Source organism: Catharus ustulatus, chromosome W (assembly GCF_009819885.2).
Source record: "Catharus ustulatus isolate bCatUst1 chromosome W, bCatUst1.pri.v2, whole genome shotgun sequence".
Classification (NCBI taxonomy): Eukaryota; Metazoa; Chordata; class Aves; order Passeriformes; family Turdidae; genus Catharus; species Catharus ustulatus.
Window position 1 is genome coordinate 4446134 of NC_046261.2, and position 12418 is coordinate 4458551.

Sequence of the window (12418 nt, forward strand, 5' to 3'; positions counted from 1 at the left end):
GTGGGTGGGGGTTCTAGTGAAGCAGATGAGTGAGACGAGCTAGATGATGAAGGCGTACTTTTCCCCAGCTGGTGAGAGACCCTCCCCCTGCCTTAAAAAGGGGGAATCCAATGATGTTGCAGTGGAACCTACAAACGTTACATCTGTCCAGGTTCCAACTCAACCACAGGGGCACTCAGTCAGTAGCAGTCGCCCCTGTGGAAACTAGAAGTCTAAGACAAAAACAAAGCACCTAAACAATAAGGATAATAAATGAGGACCCTCACAACCAGCAGGGGAACCAGAAGTTGAGATTGTCACTGAGTCCCTGTCATATGAAAGTCTCCATAATATGTGAAAAGACAGTGTACGACGGGACCGTGAGGCTTTTACAACTTGGTTACTTCGGGTCTGGGACCTTATGGGTACAGATGTGCAACTGGATGGTACTGAGGCAAAGAATTTGGGACCTTTGACCCAGGACTCAGGTGTAGATCAGGTATTCGTAAGAGAGACAGGCCCCCTTTCCCTCTGGGAGCAGCTTTTTATGAGTGTAAGAGAGAGGTTTGTCAACAGAGAAAGAATGCAGGAGCACCACAATAGAATGCGCTGGAAGACCCTTGAGGAAGGAATTCAACAACTGAGAGAAGTGGCAGTACTGGAGGTACTATTTGGGAGGGATGGACAGCATGACAATGACCCTGACAACGTCAGGTGCACAGGGCAGATGCTGTGGAATTTGGAAAACCTTGGACCATCTCAATACACCACATTCATTGCAACGATTAATGCCGGCAAAAACAAAGAAACAGTGGGTTCTGTTGCTAACAAACTCAGAAATTTTGAGAGCATGACCAATGGCCCAATGCAGGTTCATGTCTTTGCTGTGGTTAAAGAACTCAAATGGGAGTTTAAGGAGGAGACGTGAGGGATGAGAGAGGAGATGAGGAAAATCAATGCAGCACCAGTGCGAGTCACAGGCCCCAAAATTACAACCCAACGCCGCCCAGCTAGTGATAGAGGGTACAACCCACAAGCTGATCTGTGGTTTTTTTACGTTACCATGGGGAAGAAATGGGAAAATGGGATGGGAAACCCACTTCTGTCCTGGCAGCATGAGTGCGCCAACTCAGGGAGGGAAATACTAACCAAGGAAGGTCTACTCAAGTGCAGGTAGCCTCAATCTCCCATAATCAAGGTGCAGGGTATTACATAAAGGGAGGATAATGTGTCAGACTCACTTGAAGGAAGCTCTACTATGTATGCCCAGGAAGGAAATAATAACCAGGGTTAGAGGGGCCCTGCCTCTAGCCAGGGAGAGGCACGGGATAACAGGGTCTATTGGACGGTGTGGATCCAATGGCCCAGCACATCAGAGACACAAAAACATAGGGCATTAGTTGATACTGGCTCACAGTGTACCTTGATACCATCAGGACATGTGGGGCAAGAGCGTGTTTCCATTGTTGGGGTGACGGGGGGATCGCAGGAATTGACTTTGCTGGAGGCTGAAATGAACCTGACTTGGAAGGGGTGGCAGAAACATCCAACTGTGACTGGCCCAGAGGCTCCATCTATTCTAGGCATAGACTTCCTACGGAACGGCTATTACAAAGATCCAAAGGGATACAGGTGGGCGTTTGGAATAGCTGCTGTAGTGGTAGAGGACATTAGGAATTTGAACACCTTGCCTGGACAGTCAGAAAACCCATCTGCAGTGGGACTCCTGAAGGTGGAAGAGCAGCAAGTGCCAATTTTCACCTTGACAGTGTACCGCCGGCAGTTCAGGATGAATCGAGATGCCGTGATCCCCATCCACAAGATGATCTGTGAGCTGGAGAGCCAAGGGGTGGTCAGCAAAACCCACTCACCCTTCAACAGCCCCATCTGGCCCGTGCGCAAGTCTGATGGAGAATGGAGATTGACTGTGGACTATCGTGCATTGAACGAAGTGACTCCACCGCTGAGCGCTGCCGTGCCAGACATGCTGGAGCTCCAGTACGAGTTGGAGTTCAAGGTAGCAAGGTGGTATGCCACAATTGACATTGCTATCACATTTTTCTCCATTCCTCTAGCAACAGAGTGCAGGCCTCAGTTTGCTATCACCTGGAGGGGCATGCAGTAAACCTGGAATCGTCTGCCCCAGGGGTGGAAACACAACCCCACCATCTGCCATGGACTGATCCAGGCTGCACTGGAAAAGGGTGAAGTTCCAGAACACCTTCAATACATCGATGACATAATTGTGTGGGGGAACACGGCAGTGGAGGTATTTGAGAAAGGAGAGAAGATCATCCAGATTCTGCTGGGAACCGGCTTTGCCGTTGAAAAGAGCAAAGTCAAAGGACCTGCCTGAGAGATCCAGTTCCTGGGAGTAAAGTGTCAAGATGGACAGAGCCAGATCCCCACTGAGGTCATCAATAAGATCACCGCGACGTCTCCACCAACCAATAAGAAGGAAACACAAGCTTTCCTAGGTGTCATAGGCTTTTGGAGAATGCACATTCCCGAGTACAGCCAGATTGTGAGCCTTCTCTACCTGGTTACCCGCAAGAAGAACGATTTCCACTGGGGTACTGAACAGCAGCAAGCCTTTGCCCAGATCTAGCAGGAGATCGCTCATGCGGTAGCCCTTGGCCCATTCAGGACGGGACCAGAGGTGAAGAATGTGCTTTATTCTGTAGTCGGGAATCATGGCTTGTCCTGGAGCATTTGGCAGAAGGTGCCTGGGGAGACTCGAGGCCGACCTCTGGGATTCTGGAGCTGAAGCTACAGAGGGTCTGAAGCCAACTACACTCCCACAGAGAAGGACATCTTGGCTGCCAATGAGGGAGTCCAAACTGCCTCAGAAGTGATCCGCATGGAAGCACAACTCCTCCTGGCACCCCGACTATCAGTGCTGGGGTGGATGTTCAAAGGAAAGGTTCCCTCTAGCCACCACACCACTGACGCCACATGCAGCAAGTGGATTGCCCTCATCACGCAACGCACCCGCATCAGAAACCTGAATCGCCCTGGGATTTTGGAGATAATTATGAACTGACCAGAAGGTGGAAACTTTGGTCTCGCCGATGGCAAGGAGCAAGAACAAGTGAGCTAGGCTGAGGAAGCCCCACTGTATAACCAACTGCCAGCAGATGAAACATGCTATGCTCTTTTCACTCCCGGCTCCTGCAGCATCGTGAAGATGAACCGGAAGTAGAAAGAAGCCGTATGGAGCCCTATACGACAGGTTTCAAAAACTACCAAAGGAGAAGGTGGATCAAGTCAACTTGCTGAACTCAGAGCTGTTTAGCTGGCCTTGGACATTGCTGAGCGAGAGAAGTGGCCAAATCTCTACCTTTATTCTGACTCATGGATGGTAGCCAATGCTCTGTGGGGTTGGCTGGAAAGGTGGAAAAAGGCAAACTGACAACGTAGGGGAAAACCAGTCTGGGCTGCTGGTGAGTGGCAAGACATTGCCACCCGGGTAGAGAAGCTACCTCTGAAAGTCTGTCATGTGGATGCCCATGTCCCAAAGAGTCTGGCTAATGTGGAACACCGACACAATGAGCAGGTAAATCAGACCTCAAAGATAGAGGTGTCACGGATAGACTTAGATTGGCAACACAAGGGAGAATAGTTCCTGGCTCGATGGGCCCATGATGCCTCAGGTCATCAGGGCAGAGACACCACGTATAAGTGGGCACGAGACCGAGGGGTGGATCTAACCATGGACAGTATTTCTCAGGTTATCCATGACTGTGATACGTGTGCTACCATCAAGCAAGCCAAGCGGGTGAAACCCCTCTGGTATGGTGGGCATTGGTCCAAATATAAGTACGGGGAGGCCTGGCAGATTGACTACATCACACTGCTTCAAACCTGCCAAGGCAAGCACTACGTACTGACCATGGTGGAAACCACCACCAGATGGTTGGAGACCTACCCTGTGCCTCATGCCACTGCTCAGAACACCATCCTGGGCCTTGAAAAACAGGTCCTTTGGAGGCATGGTATTCCTGAGAGAATTGAGTCAGACAATGGGACTCATTTTAAGAACAGCCTCATAAACAACTGGGCTAGGGAACACGGCATTGAGTGGGTGTACCATGTCCCCTACCATGCGCCAACAGCTGGGAAAGTCGAACGGTGCAATGGCCTGCTTAAAACCACCTTGAAGGCACTTGGTGGGGGGACTTTCAAGAACTGGGAGAGCAATCTACCAAAGGGCACATGGTTAGTGAATACCCGAGACTCCATTAACCGAGCAGGCCCTGCCCAATCTGAGCCCTTGGGAACACCAGATGGAGATAAGTTTCCAGTGGTACACATAAGAGGTATGCTAGGGAAAACTGTTTGGGTGAACTCTGCCTCCAGCAAAGACAATCCTGTCCGTGGGGTGGTTTTTGCTCAAGGACCAGGTTGCACCTGGTGGGTGTTTCAAAAGGATGGAGACACCCGATGCATATCCCAAGGAGATCTTGTTCTAGGGTGAACTATCTATGATGCTGTGTCTGTAACTGCATGTATGTATATACAGTAATTTCACGAATACAAGCCGCACCAATTTGACCAAAATTTTGGTGGAAACCCGGAAGTGCGGCTAATATTCCGGGGCGGCTAATCTATTAACAAAATTCTAAAAGCTGCCAACACGGAAGTGAGAGCCCGCGGCAGCCCCAAGCCAAGCTGGAGCCCGGCCGGCCCCGGCAGAGGTGGGAAAGCCTGGCAGAGGCGGGGCCAGCAGTGTGGGGGGCGGGCGGCAGAGCCTGAGCCAGCAGGGCGGGGCAGGGAGGGCGGCAGAGCCTGAGCCAGCATGGCGGGGGAGCCCGGGAGAACTGGGGCTAGCAGTGCAGGGGAGCATGGCAGAAGCAGGAAGGCCGGCGGGTGGGGCTGCCTGGCAGCGGGGGAAGCCCAGCATAATCGGGGCCAGCAGCGTGGGGGAGCCCGGCGGTGCGGGGGCCTGCAGTGCCGGCCAGGGCGAGGAAACGCGGCGGCGGTGCAGACGGGAGGGGGCAGCCGGCGAGCCTGGTGGCGGCGGCGGCGGCAGCCCTGCCGGCGGGGCGAGCGAAAGCGGCGCTCGCGAAGCGCCGCCGCTCGCGGAAGCGCCGCCGCCGCGAGCGAAGCGCCGGCGCCGCGGGGCGGGCGCGGCGCTCGCGAGGCGCGGCGCTCGCGAGGCGCGGCGCAGGGCGAGCGAAAGCGGCAGCGGGGCGGGCGGCGAGCCCGGCGGCGGCAGCCCTGCCAGCCGGGCGAGCGAACGCGGCAGCGGGGCGGTGCTGACGGGAGAGGGGGGCCAGCGAGCCCGGCGGCGGCGGCAGCACCAGCCGGCCAGCCCCGCCGAGCCGTGGCACTGAGCTGGGCCACCCGGCCCCGTCGGCAACCATGAGCGGGCCGAGCCTTCCTGGCCCCGCCCCGAGCCAGTAAAGCCCGCTATGCCGCGATCCTGTTACTAATTGGCCAATTTGTGAAAGCTGCGCACGGATTCTCGCTACGAACGAAAGTGCGGCTAATATTCGGGGTGCGGCTTATCTATTGACAAAGACAGCAACATTGTCGAGGCACCGGGGGTGCGGCTTATAATCCGTGCGGCTTGTATTCGTGAAACTACTGTAATTTAAAGGTTCCAATTTGATGTAGTATGTTTACATGGAAAAAATTTTGGGGTGGATTATGTTGGGGGTTGCGGGAGTTTTTACTCTTTCCCTAGGTGGAGAAAATTTTTCCCATTAGCATGTCGGAGGAACCTGGCCAGGGCAACTCCCTGGTTTTTGATTTCTCAAGACAAAAGAGAGGGGTGGGGATGAATAGCTGTAAGTTGCTTTGTCCTTGCGAGGAGCCACTTCGGCTCGCTGGCCCAAACGCAGAGAACTTCATTTTTCTCTGTGGTGCAACCAGGCCCTGCACTCCGACACTGCTACAGCTTCCTGCTTCTGAGAACAGCGCTGAGAACCGGGACGCAAACGGTGAGTGGAGGTTTCCTTCACCCTTGTCCCTCCTGGGACCCCCCCTGCCGCTGCCGCCTGCCTGCTCCTGCAGTTCCCCTGACTGAGAGAAGAAAAAAAAACCACTCCACTGGGACCATGTGGAGGAGGAGGGAGCCTGACTGGCCAAAGGACTGAGACTGAGTTTTTTTGTTTTGTCACTGATCTTTTCATAACTGATGTTTTTCTTGGTTTTTTTTGTCGATATATCAGTAAAGAACTGTTATTCCTAAACCCATATATTTTGACTCGGAGCCCCTAAATTTCCAAATTATAGTAAACTGGGAGGGAGGGAATTTTCACTCTCCATTTTGGGAAAAAACTCTCGCTTTTTTCTTTTCTGGCAATACTGTCCCCTAAACCAGGACATCTGTTCATGCTTTGTTCCCAGGAACAGAGGTCTTCTTTTCTTGTGGCAAATGGTCCTCTACACAAGTGTCTTTATTCATGATTTACTAAGTTTAGCATTCCAAACCCTCATTTCTTTCTTCACAGTTTATAGGAATTTTTAGTGTAGTACAGTCCATTTCTATAGCTTACAAAAGGATTTGTAGCATAAATTCATGGCATCTCCTCATTTTTTTTCTATCTGAAACTTGAGTCCTGTTTTACTGACTTTGGTGTATGCTTTCTGTTCTTTTTTTCTCTCACTCAGGGGAAGATTGAAGGTCTGTAAGTCTTATCTTGTCGGAACCCAGGACATCCCTCTGGCCGCCCTGGATGGCTTGAGACCCTGGCAGGGGGCTCAGAGACCTTGGCACGGAGCCTAGGACCCCTGTGCCTTTGATTTCAACCCATGAGAAAAATTACCACCTTTGTATGAAGAGTTACAAGTCACAAAAAATAAGTAGAATATAAGTTAGATTATCACAAGGTGAAAAAGTAAATTTTTAAGATTTTTGGGATAGGGGTTTGGAGTCAAGATGGAGGAATTTGGGCGTGTTCTGTCCTTATTTCTCCTTCTTCTTGGCATCCATTTTCTGGGTGATGTTGGCACGTTTGGATTGGTTTAGAGTAGAACTGGACTGTACAACATAGGTGATAGGTATTGGAAAATAACTGTAAATAATGTTCATGTAGTTTGTAGTATAAAAAGATAATACTGCCCTGAAGGCAGGCAGTGTGCCTTGGACTGACCTGCTGAACAGACCTCAGCTGGTCAGGGAGAGAACTTGTTAGATAAGATAAAATAAACAACCTCAGAAACTGCAAGTGAAGACTCCTGACTCTTTCTCCGTTTCTCGGGTTGGGCTACAGAAACTTTCAAACATATCCAGGTGGTCATCTCGAGCTCCTGAGAGGCCACTGACATTATCTGAGGGTTAAAATCTCACATGGAGGATGCAGAGGCTGTGGCTAGGCCATGCTGGAGCTGTGCCAGGATCTCAAGAGACTCAGGCTGTGCTGGGAGGGGCTGGCCATAGCCAGAAACAGCAGCAGCTTCTCTGGAAAGAAGCGGGGCGGGAGGTGGGGGGGGGGGGGGAGGAGGACACTGTTGGGACCTCAGCCTCCCTGGGCTCCAGCTACAGCACCTCCTGCCAATGGTCACCCCTCCTCCCTGCCGGCACATGCTAGCCTCCCAGACAAGGGGGCCTGGTCCTGCCCCCTGCCAGGCCCACAGGCCTGCAGTGGAGCCAGGCCCAGGCCCTGTTATCCGCACTCCTGCCAGAAGAGAAAAGGGGCTTTTCCCAGGTTTGCTCACTTCACAATGTGAATTCACGGAGGCAGACCAAATCTTCTAATTGGTTTCCCAGGTTGTTAACAATTAAACCAGCCTCCTATTGGTCCCATCAACTTACAGAGGAAGTTCTCAGGGAGAAAACTTCCATAGATGCCTTCTTCTAAATGCCAATTAATGCAAAACCAGCACAGAGAGGAATGGTGTATACAGATTCAAATTATGCCTTTGGGATGGTGCACACATTCAGAAGAATTTGGGAAGAGAGAGGGTCATTAAATTCAAAGGGGAAGGGATTGGTTCATGAAAGGCTTATTCTAGAGATATTGGAGACCTTACAAATACCAGAAGAAGTAGCAGTGGTATATGTTAACGGACATCAAAACGGGGTGACCCTGGAGGCATGGGGAAACAATGTAGCCAATTTGGAAGCTAGGGATGTGGCCAAATCTGGGACAGAAAAATTAATTATAGTGTTAACCCTCACTGGAGAAATGCAGAAAGTCCCAGTGTTTAGTGAAATGGAAGAGAGAGAACTCCTCCAAATGGGAGCAAGGAAAGATAATGAAGGGAAGTGGGAGTTACCAGATGGGAGACAGTTGTTAAATAAACCACTTGCGAGGAAAATGCTAGAAGGCATGCATAACAGAACACATTGAGGTACACAAGCACTGAGTGATCAGTTCCTAAGGGACTGGGGCTACATAGGAGTTTTTGGAATAGCTAAGCAGGTAACTGAATGGTGTGTGATATGTCAACAAGTAAATAGCAAAGTCGTGAGGAAAACACCCAAAGCCGGGTGGGACCTAGCCTTACGACCTTTTCAGAACATCCAGGTACACTTTACTGAGCTTCCCCAGGTGCAACAGGGGAAGTTTTTGCTAGTGATAGTAGATCACTTAACCCATTGGGTAGAGATGGTGCCCACTGTTAAAGCCAATCCCAGTATTGTAAGCAAAACCCTCCTAAAATCAATCATTCCCTGATATGGGGTGGTGAATAGGATTGATTTGGACCGAGGAACTCATTTCACATCTAAGATATTACAGCAGGTTGTTCAAGCACGGGGGTAAAATGGGAGTTACTTCATGGCATCTGCAGAGTTCTGGTCATGTTGAAAGAATGAATCAAACTCTTAAAAGAACTCTAATTAGGCTGATGATTGAAACCCGAATGTCGTGAATAAAACACCTCCCTTTAGCCCTGTTAAGAATTAGAACCCAACCTCGGTCAGATTTAGGAGTCTCACCCTATGAAATGATGTTTGGACTACCCTTTTTGACCTCACCCCACAGAGTTTCCATCTATGAGGAAGGGGAAGTCAGTGCCAGATAATATGTCTATAGCAGAGACCTTAGAAGAGCTAAGGCATAAAGGAATGATACCTCAAACTATTAACCTGGATTTCAGAATTCATAATGTTAACCATGGAGATTGAGTAGTGATCAAATCATGGAAAGATCAGCTTCTATCCCCTCAGAGGGAAGGTCCCTTTCAGGTAACTTACCACAGAATCAGCTGTGCGAACTGCGGAGCAGGGATGGACTCATGCCAACAGAAGAATTAAGGGCCCGGTGGAAGAACCCAAGGAATGGACTATAACATCCGAACAGGGTGAGACAAGACTGACTTTTAAGCAGAGACTGAGAGGCAACCAGAAAAGCCCCAGGGCGTCCAAAGAGTAGAGTCAAGCTTCCACCGGTCAACTTGAGGACTACTTAAGTAACATTTTGAGCAGGAGATTTGAATTGTACTGGTCATTGAAGTAACTGTCCTATTTAGTGGATGGGAGATTTGCAGGTGTCTGTTGAGGGGAAGTACACTGGTGTTTCAGGATTTTTGGGTCAGAGACAACAATCACCCCAGATCTTCCATGTGACAACAACCTGTTTTATTGTTCGGATCCTTCTTATATAGGAGATTCATTCTCCCCCGGTCTGGAGCTAGCACAAAAAGGGTTGGAGAGAAGAAAGAAGCAAAAGCTGGCATCCAACGTGAGAGCCTCCATGACCTCCGAGACCCCACGCAGCAGCTAGAAACCCATGTGTGGATTATACAAGCTTTTGAACTGTTCAGCTAAGTTTGGCAGCAGGAAGGTTTTTTTTGTGCAGCAAACGCCGACAAAGACGGGACCGGCAGCCTGTCTAAGCCCAAGGACAAGTCGGTCCAGACAAAAGACTTTCTTTGCAGCTCTTTAAAACAGCTGAGGTCCCCAGGAGAGGGGTCAGTACCCCTCAGGGTTAACAGGGACCCCGTAGTGGCCCCCCATTGCAGTGGAGGGGGCAGGGTCCCACAGGGGGACAGGTGCCGTCAGCGCGGACCAGCTGCAAGGGGCGGCATGTTGTGCGTGGTTGCAGCAGCTCTGCAAGCATCCGCGGCGAAGCAAGGCAGGCTGCACATGGCATGATTTTGGCAGTGTGGTGCAGACCGCCACGCGGCGCTGGCACCATCTGTTGGCTGCAGTTTTAAAAGTTGTGCAGTTTGCCAAAGCGTGTGGCTTCTCCTCCTATCCCGGGGTTATGGGGAGGGAAAAATGGCTGCCTGTGGGCGTTTCACTGCAAAGAAAGGTAGATAAGATTGTGTAGTTTGCTTTTAACATCAGGATGGGCTCTCCGCTCTCTGCTCAACAAAGGAGCATATATTCCCGAGTTCAGGAAACCTTAGGTGGTGGGAATGTTACAATTTCTAAGAAATGGTTAAAGCAGTTTGTTTGCTGGCTATCTCTCCATTCCCCTCAGTTCACCCTGCAGAATGTAGATTCTGTCTCTTCCTGGGACAAAATTGGAGACCTATTACAGTAATTTCACTACTATAAGGCGCACCCTTTTGACTAAAATTTTGGTCTGAACCCGGAAGTGCGCCTTATAGTCCGGTGCACCTTATATAATGTACAAAGTTGCAAAATTTGCAAACCCGGAAGTGCGAGCCGTGAGCCGAGCCACGAGGGGGGGCGGGACCGGGCAACCCCCAACCAGCAGGAGCCGCGCGGGGTGGGCGGGACCGGGCAGCCCCCTGCCAGCAGAAGCCACGCGGGGAGGGAGGGAGCGGGCGACCCCGCGCCGCCCCAAGCCGAGGGTGACCCTGAGTCGAGGGTGGCCCTGCCCCACGCTGCCCCCAAGCCGAGGGCGGCCCCGCGGGGTTGCGGTGCTGGGATCGGTGGGACCATACCTGATAGGGGCAGCGGGGCCGCAGCCGATAGGGGCAGGTGGGGCCAGTTGGCCATGGTTGATAGGGGCAGGCAGAGCAAGCGGGGCCACGGCTGGCACAGGCAGGTGCGGCCAGCAGGGCTGCAGCCAGCACCGGCAGGCGGGGCCACAGCCGATAGGGGCAGGCAGGGCCGCGGTGCCGCAGCTGGCAGGTGCAGGCGGGGCCGCGGCTCCTGGGTCGGCGGGGCTGCAGCCAATAGGGGCAGGCAGGGCCGCGGTCATCAGCCGTGTGGGGGGAGCCGGCGGTGGATCCTCGCTGCAAAAAAATAGTGTGCCTTATAGTCTGGTGCACCTTATATAATGTACAAAGTTGCGAAATTTGCCAACTCCCGGAGGTGCACCTTATAGTCTGGTGCACCTTATGGTCATGAAATTACTGTAACTCTAAAAATGGAACAGGGAGATGATACTGTGTCTAAGTTTCTCCCGTTGTTAGTTCTAATTCGCAAAGAATTGATTAAGAAGGGAGTGAAGGGACAGCCGCAGCAGACTCCCCCGATTTCCCCTATCCGTTTTACTAAACCATCTTCCCCTGAACTGGAGGGGACACACGGGGCATCCTGAGACACGAATGGTACCCGGCACAGCCACTGTTTCCCTGGCCCCACACATTACGATCAGTACCCTGGCTCTGGCAGTTGTGTGCAGACTGACAGAGAACCTTCCCTGCACCCCAGTACCCCAGTTGTTGCACCTCGAATTTGGCATTCTGTTAGGTTTAGAGATGACTTCCCCATCCACAAGGCCGTGACTGCATTGCTGAGCCACAAGATGGCGCTGGCCATGTGGCTAAGCACTGATATGGCTCCAGCCACATGGCAGAGATCCAGGATGGCGCTGGCAGGCCCTCCATCTTACCTTTCTTTTTCCCACAATCCCTTTGACCCACTTGTTCCTGCCCCCAACCCTTTTCCATCCCTCAACCCCTTCCTCCCCTCGGACACCCCTCCCCCTTCCTCCATGATCCCGCCCTGCATGGTGTCATCCTGCAACCCCGCTCCCATGTGTTGCAATCCTAGTTCCCACAGCTGCCCCTCCTTCCTTGGCAGCTCCACCTCCTCTCTTGTTCCTGTTTCCCACGCTCCCCCTGCTGGTTCCCACGGGGGATGGGGGGAGGTGACCCACCTCCCAGTTCCCACGGGGGGGGGGCGGGGAAGTGGCCCGCCTCCCAGTTCCCATGACTGTGGGGGCAGGGGAGGGTGGCTGCCTACCAGTTTCCACAGGGGTGAGGATGGGGGGGGGGGGTACCCTGGAGATCAGAATCAGGAAGAGGAAGCAATGCCCTCAACCACTCCTATCATATATTCTGGTAGGAAAAATAATATTAGAAGCTATGAACCTTTCCCCTACTGAAACAAAAAAGAGATTTGCAAAACCCAAAGGGAACTTGGCGGAGAGAGTGAGATCTTTAAAGGAGTGCTGAAAGCTATTTTAACATCACATGAGTTAGTTTGGGTCAATCTCCGAGATTTTTTCTGGTATCTCCTAACCCCCACAGAGTTTGATCTGTGGGAAAGCATGTGGAAAAGATCAATAAAGGGACTCCTCGGGGAGCTTAAGCAAAGTACCCAAGATGCAACAGACACAGACAG